Source organism: Capsicum annuum, unplaced genomic scaffold, assembly GCF_002878395.1.
Source record: "Capsicum annuum cultivar UCD-10X-F1 unplaced genomic scaffold, UCD10Xv1.1 ctg4857, whole genome shotgun sequence".
Lineage (NCBI taxonomy): Eukaryota > Viridiplantae > Streptophyta > Magnoliopsida > Solanales > Solanaceae > Capsicum > Capsicum annuum.
Genome location: NW_025856286.1, coordinates 167,602 through 175,418, shown reverse-complemented (window position 1 = coordinate 175,418; position 7,817 = coordinate 167,602). Strand labels below are relative to the sequence as shown.

The window sequence follows — 7,817 nt, the reverse complement described above, 5'->3', positions numbered from 1 at the left end:
AAAAATATTTTCCTAATGTTTTTATAATTAAAAAATATTTTTTCTATTTTCTTTTAATTTTTATTTATTTTTTTGAAATTTCATAACTAATATTTGAAAAAAAAATATTTTCTTAATGAAAATTATCATTGACAAATTACGTGTACAAATTACGTGACTCTTTTGTGATAGTATTGGCTCAATAATACATCAAAACGTACAGTTCTGGTCAGTACATTTATAGTATGATTCTCTGGAAAAATCATGTCTACTCCTATCAGTTGGATTTTTTTAAGAATATATAAGGGGGTAGAGAGTTGAAGGCACTTCAATAAGAATGTCGCTAGTTGGCTCCCCCTTATCCCTAGTGTGCGCGCCAAGCATTCGCATAGGGCAACTAATGAACCTCGGTGCAGAAAGAACCAAGGAATACTTAAATTGATAGCCTGACCCTCGTGCCCCTTCCGTGGCGTACGTCGTGGGGACTTGAGCTTCTTTTATTAACAAAATTGACTCTCAGCAATGGATATCTCGGCTCTCACATAAATTAAGAACATAGCAAAATATGATACTTGGTATGAATTGTAGAATTTCATGAACCATCGATTCTTTGAATGTAAGGTACGCCCAAAGCCATTAGGACGAGGGCACGTCTTCCTGGTCATCACTCATCATGTCCCCCTCTTGCATCTTACCTTGATCATGTGGTGCGCTATCATTGCGGGACAGATATTGGTCTTTCATGTGCCTTGAGATTGCGGTTAGCCTAAATGCGAGACCACGTCAACGAAAGTAGCGGTAAGTGGTGGTTGTAACTCAACTCTCTTTGTTTCGCAGCTATAGTTTATTAGGCAATCAGACTCCAGGACCCTCTCGATCTTAGATGCTTCGACCGCAACCCCAGGTAGGATTACCTGCTGAGTTTAACCATATAAATAACCAGAGGAAAAGAAACTTACAAGGATTCACATAGAATCAACAAGCGAACTGGGAATACCCCAGCTTTAGAATTGGGCGGCTCCGTCATTTGAATTGTAGTCTGGAGAAGCATCCTCAGCGGCAGACCGGGCCCAATTCCCCCAAAGGGGGGTACCAGATAGGTGATATGCCCATTGGGCCCGGACCCTATGGCACCGTGAGGCACTGTCTATGAGTTAGGTTGTTTGGGAATGCAACATAAATCGGGCGGTGAATTTTAGCCAAGGCAAAATACGAGCGAGAGATCGATAGGAAACAAGAATCGTGAGGGAAAGATGAAAGGGACTTTGAAAAGAGAGTCAAAGAGTGCTTGAAATTGTTGGGAGGAAAGCAAATGGGGGCTGGCGATGTGCCCTGGTAGGATGTGGAACAGTGATGATCCGGTCCGCCGATCGACACGGGGCATGGACCAGTGTGGTTTGGGGGTGGCCAAAGCCAAGGCTCTCGATACGCTCATGGAATGTCATCTCCTCAATTATGGTAGGTAGCGCATGATAACGCTCAAATGACACTCTTGATTGGGTGTAGGCGATATTTGTCAATATAAAACCCAACTAGGTTGGGGTCGAATCCTTTAGGGAATAGGGTGTGAACTTCGATTTGTTTACGAAATACTTTACTGGTAGTTTATAGTTTTCGGAGAATGGGTTTAAGTTTCAAAGAGAGTCAATTATCACTTGCAATATTTTAGTGTTTGTAATCAAGATAAATAGGAAACTAGAGTTATGTTCACCATGGGTTTTCGGAATTTACATATACTAGGTAGTGTTTGGGATTCTTGGAGTAAGTAGAAACAGCAGAATATCCCTGACAACTATACTATCTGACTTATTTCTCGACCTCACCAGACAATTTATTATATATCTTTCTCAAACTTAGACAACTTATCTATTTCCAATAGGATGTTATCTCAGGTAGATTAATCCAGTTACGGCATCAATCATTAAACAGAAGGTTGGTAGCTTCTGAGTCCCTATTGATAATTCACGACCTCTAGTCTATTTCTCCATTAGAAGCAAATAAAACCCAATGAATAATCTAATGTTTGCAACCAATAGATTTCAGTTAAAATAACAGAATTTCAAGATGTCCTACTACTCTGTGAATCCGTTAAATACCTAGTGACCTATCAAACCCTAATCCATAGATCCCATAACTCCAACTAATGGAATTAGCCACTCATGATTTGATGAACAAAATAACAAAGTGAATTCATGATAATAAGGATAAACTTACGAAAGGATGAAACTCAACAAGTTTTTCTTCAATTCAATCACAAGATAGTAACCCAAAAAGTTGATAAGTTTTTGTAAAGAACAAGAAAAATATCTTATGGTAAAGATGAAGCAATGTTACGTGCCTCTCTTCAGAAGTTCTTGTCTGATAGATAATGAGAGAGAATGATCCCTCCCTGAAAAAACCTAAAAGATGTCTTTAAATAGTCAACCCTAAATAAGGAAATAAAATTAAAGTTTCAGTTTTTCTCTTCAGAATAGACAACGACGATCTTAACGGCGTGTCAGATATCTGACGACGTATGCGAGATGTCATCAATGATTCCAGTGAATTGTTATCTATTGACTCTTCAGACGGCAAACCTAATGGCACGTCAAAAAACTTGACAGCGCGTGAAAACTGTCGTCACAACTTCACTGAAAATCAACATACTCTACCTCTGGATGACGGCAATTTTGATGCCATGAGACATATTTGACGGCCCATCCTAAACGTCATCCCATTTCATTTCAGCTTCTTAGGTTCTGTCTAAGCTTGACGGCAACTTTGACAGCCTGTCCCATGTATGACGGTGCTTCAAAATTGACGTCAACTACACTTCAGCCTATTTACACCAGATTTCAGCTAATTTATTCTTCTTTTTCTTTGGTTTCCTCCCCGATGACTTGTATCTGCATTAACACATTAAAAGTAATCAAAAACATCAAAAGTTGCTTAAGACTTCATAATTATTCAGAGTTAAAAGCTTCAAATGTGTTATCATTGGCTAACATATCAACACCCTCAACTTAAACAATTGCTTCTCCTCAAGCAACTAAAACATAACTAGGAGTATACAAAGTACAATTCGGTAGCTAACTACTCTTATCAGGTCAGAATACATGCACCATATCCATGATCAATCCAATTAAAATCAACTATGTATAATATTTGAAAACACCCATGTAACTCACATGTATCTAGATATGGCAAAAATCTCAGCAATAACAACCTAGCACATACCCAAATTACATTATCCGAACAAAGCAGTTAATGGCAATATACCTGGTGTACCCTCACAACAAAGAAATCCCTTTCTCACTCAAATTAACATATATAGACATAGGGATGAACTTAAGACGCACTCTAAGAATGAAGTTCCAGCATTGTGCATCAAATGCCATAGGCTTTCCCTTATAGTTAGTACCTAAGTCTTCAGATAAGTCAGTTAAGATCACTATAGTGCTTCCCTTAAGCTTGTAACGTAGGCTCTGCGATGGTATGATATTCATTGGTATTTCATAGTGACTACACCTCCTTGGTACTACATTAACTCACTGGGTTTCAACTTTTGACCTTCTTTTCTTCCCTCTGTTATTTGTTAAGAATTCTCAAGATGGATGTTGTCTGTTCAACAATTAGATTAACTTTTTTTTTAGTTTTCTCTTTTCCTATTTTATTTTTCACTACACCCAACTTGTTATTCATTTTCCTTCTTTTACCTCTCTTCATACTCATAATGCATCACACACCCTTATAGTAGCCACCCTCAACTTAGGTTATTTGCCTAAGTCAAGGTGCACAGTGTCCAAGGCGGACCAGGGCCAAAACAGGTTCATTGTGATGTAAAGGGAAGGTGAAAGGTGTATAATAAAGAACTAGGCTATTTAGGCTCAAAAAAGGATCAAGGGATACTATTCACATTTGGATGGTCATTTAAGCTAAATTAGGTTAACATGCAAAAATAGCCTGTGATCCTTTTCTAACGCATATCCTATGACTATGGCATGACTTACTGGGCAAGTTATAGATTCAACACACAATAGGAACTGAGTAAGACCTTACACGTACATAGCACATAAGTATATAACACATCACTACTCATCCGTTTCATGCATTTGTTTTCTACAGGTTATTTATTTACCACACTAATGCCATACATAGATACACAGTGGTCACACTAGATGCACTTCACACAGTTCACAATAGATCAGAACACTGGAGAGCTACTCAAAGATTAAAAAATGAGTTAACTGCCTCAAGTACTTGCACTACTTCTAATTATCTACAGAACATGTTACAAAAATAGTTTCCCTATACCCTTAACTTAAAATCAAAAATAAAATGCACTAAGGGTTATGATATACCAGAAGACAGTCAAGCCTATGGATCCTGGGTCTCCGACCCTTCTACTGAATCATCTACTGTCGTCTCTCAACTCGTAGCATCTGTCTTTTCAGGGGATGGAGCCTTGCTTAATGAAGCACCTGCAGCCCTAGCTCTGATGGCTGCTTTCCATTTCTCTATGTTAGCCAGAGACTCTAATCTTGCCTTTTTCAAGTCTTCCTTCTTTACCTTGATCTTTTCTTTCTTTTTAGATTTTCTCTCTTCTTCACTATCCAGCTCATCTCTCTTATTCTTGCCTTTCTTCTCCCCCTTTTTCTTCTTTTTCTTTAGGGAATCCATAGTCAGATCGAGTATAAGAATTCTTCTTCTACATCATGCATAGCTGAAACTGTTGGCACCATGATTTGGTATTGCTGCATCATCCCAACCTTATCTTTCACCTTATCTAATGCAGCCCTGAAAGTGGCAAGATCAGCACCTGTCATCTCTCTTTCCCAAGCATCGAATCTGTTCTCTAGATTTGCCACCCACCCAGGCAAAGTCATGAAAGGTTTGAGTACAACTTTAATTCTTTTGCCCATAGTGGTAGCAAACTGTTTGGCGAAGGCCTGTAGTTGTACCTCACAGCAATTTTCTTTCCTAGCCACCTTCCTAATATCAATCAGCTGGAATGCTGAACCCGTTGCTGTCGGAGGTACTGAAGTAGTCGGATAACCTTGAGGCACTGAGCCTACCTGAGCTGAATATGCTGGTGGTGGTGGTACAGCTTCAGAGATTTGCACCCCTACATCTAGTGCTAAAAAAGTCTTAGTAACTGGAGGATCTGCTACACCAACTGTATCTCGATCAAATCGCAAACCCGACCGAATTTTATTTTTCCTGACAGGGTTGTGAGTCTTCTTGGAATGTATCTCACCATCCATACCTAAAATCTCAGGTATATTAGTTATTTCACACAACCTAGTAATCAGACATGGGAATGGGTATGCAGCATCGGGTCATGCGAGCTGAATCTTAATCTCTTCCACTATAATTTCTCTGAAATCCAAGGGAGTTCTGTCTATTAAGCTTGCAGCCAATATTGCTCGATCATCGTCTAATATTTTGTCTCCCTCGATGGGTATCAGATAAATCCGTACTAAACCTTATAAAAATCTTGCTTCTAAATTTAGAGATGCTTTGGTTATCTTTTCTGTAGGATTATTCAGCCACTCAGGTTCCCCATCTGTTATGAGAGTTGCCAGCTCAACTAGGCATAGAAGGTAGGTGAGGTGGATCGTGGGACGAAGGTTGGCTACTAAAGAAACCTATTTATAGTGGTGTCTGATACATCCACCCTCACTCCACGTACTGGAACTTTGGTCAGCAGAGGCTTATCTGAAGTTCTATCTCCTTCTATTCATATATTTTCCACCATAGCCTAGAAGTTCGTGTAGAACTCCTGGACTAACGAAGAACAGTAAACACCGTTTCCCCTAGAAGTCCACTCCAGCCCATACTCCTTGAGTTTTTGCATCACCTCAGGGTATCTATTCAACCCTATAGTGATAATCTTCTTCTCCTCTAAAATTGCCCTTGTGGCACTTCGTCTATCTGTTCTGCAAAGTCCGTCCAAATAGATCATTTCAGCCCCAGGGATTTGCCATCTTGCATTGTTCCTAATCTTAGGGGTTTTTGCATTTCACCAAAGTTCCCCGTACTAGAGAATCCTCATCACCTTGCTGCTCTGATGATGGTGATTCAGACTCAGTTTCTTCAGTTGCAGGCCTCTTAGAGCCTTCAGTTTCAACTTCTTGTTCAGTGTCCTCAAACTCCTGCTCAGTCTGTTCTGATCCTTGTTCCTCTGCTCCTTGCTCAGATGAGGTTATTACCTTAGTATCATCAGTATCCTCCACCTCAATAGGCTTAGGTGGAGGTGGTGTCTTTGTACCATCCCTATTTCTAGACCATCTGAGCAAGGGTTCATCATCTTCATAATTAGAGTCCTCGTTGACAAACTGTCGAGGTACACTCTCTTTAGCCTTTTTTTTTTGGTGTGGTTGGATTTCTTTTCTTGGGTGCCATGCTCAGTCCTAAATGTTGACACTTAGCAGGTGTATCTTGATCACTTAGACTTTTGAGCGAGAAGATTGAGATAAGAGAAAGAAGTTTTCTTGACTTAACTCTCAGGCTTCAACAAGGAAAGTTTTAAAATTTTGCCTTAGAAAGAAATAAATTTTAACAAATAAGGGAAATAACTCACTAAGGAAAGAAAACCAAAACTAATAGGAAAATATCTAGGGTATGCGGGAATATGAACAGTTGTTGCTGGGCTGGGTTAGCTCGAAATTTTTAAGCTGGGATCAACTCATTTGACAGCATTTTTGACGGCGTTTCATAGACCGGACGACACATCAAAATTGTCGTCAGCCTTAACAGAATAAGGGTTTAACTTGATTATTTTGACGCCATTTCTCACGGCTTGTCATACTTCTGACAGCCCTTCAAAATTGACGTCAACCTTCTCAAGATGACTGAAACCAGTTCACCTCTTTTGTACACCTCTTAGCTACAAAAATTAAAAACACAAGTGCAATAAAATTAAAATATTAGGTTGTCTCCCAAACAGCGCCTGATTTAATGTCGCAGCACGACTTAATTATCTCGACTACTCAGACTTTGTCAATATATGATATCGACACCTCATCACCATTTTCCTGGAATACATTCATGACCGAGAAGATATCATCTTCTCCAACTGCTTCATAAGAGGATGCATTTTGAATATGGCCTCCCTTTTTCCATACCTGAACTTTAGGACATTGAACTCCATATCAACCAATACTCTTCCTGTGGCTAATAGTGGTCTACCCAAAATGATGGGTAACTCAAAATCAACATCACAATCCAATATCATAAAATCTGCAGGTAGAATAAAGTCATCCACCTTTACCAGCACATCATTCAATATACCAACTTGTCGTTATACCGATATCTGGTATTACAAGGTGCATCATTGTGCGAGTAGGTTCCCCCAATCCAAGGTTCTTGTAGATATCAAGTGGCATCATATTAATACTTTTTCCTATGTCACATAAAGCTTTGGTAAACTTCATGGACTCAACTGTGCACGGAAAGGTAAATGCTCCAGGGTCAGGCTTTTTCTGCACTAAGGATTGTGAAGAAACAACACTACAGTGGTGGATAGTTTGGCATTTACTCAAGTTCCTCAATCAATGGCACATTTACTGTCAGTTGTTTCATTATCGCCATGAATTTGCTAAATTTTTCATTATCTTCTTTCTTCTTCAATCTATGAGGAAAGAGAGGTAGTGGTTTTGGCATTTCTTTCAATACCATTTCTCCTTTCTTTTCATCTTCTTTCTCCAAAATATTAACAAAGCCATCCAGCTTCTCAGACTCCACTGGATTGCTTCCTTCTGATTCATCAACACTTACCTCCTTCTCCACAGCTTTGCCCATAGAAGGGCTAGATAATATCTTTCCACTCTAAATGGTAATCGCCAAACAAGAGCCAT

At 39.3% G+C, this 7,817-nt stretch overlaps 1 pseudogene; it reads left to right on the top strand.

Annotated features, from left to right (window-relative positions):
* The first annotated feature begins 490 nt into the window (after positions 1–490).
* Positions 491–646, top strand: LOC124892564 (annotated as a pseudogene).
* The last annotated feature ends 7,171 nt before the right edge of the window (positions 647–7,817 follow it).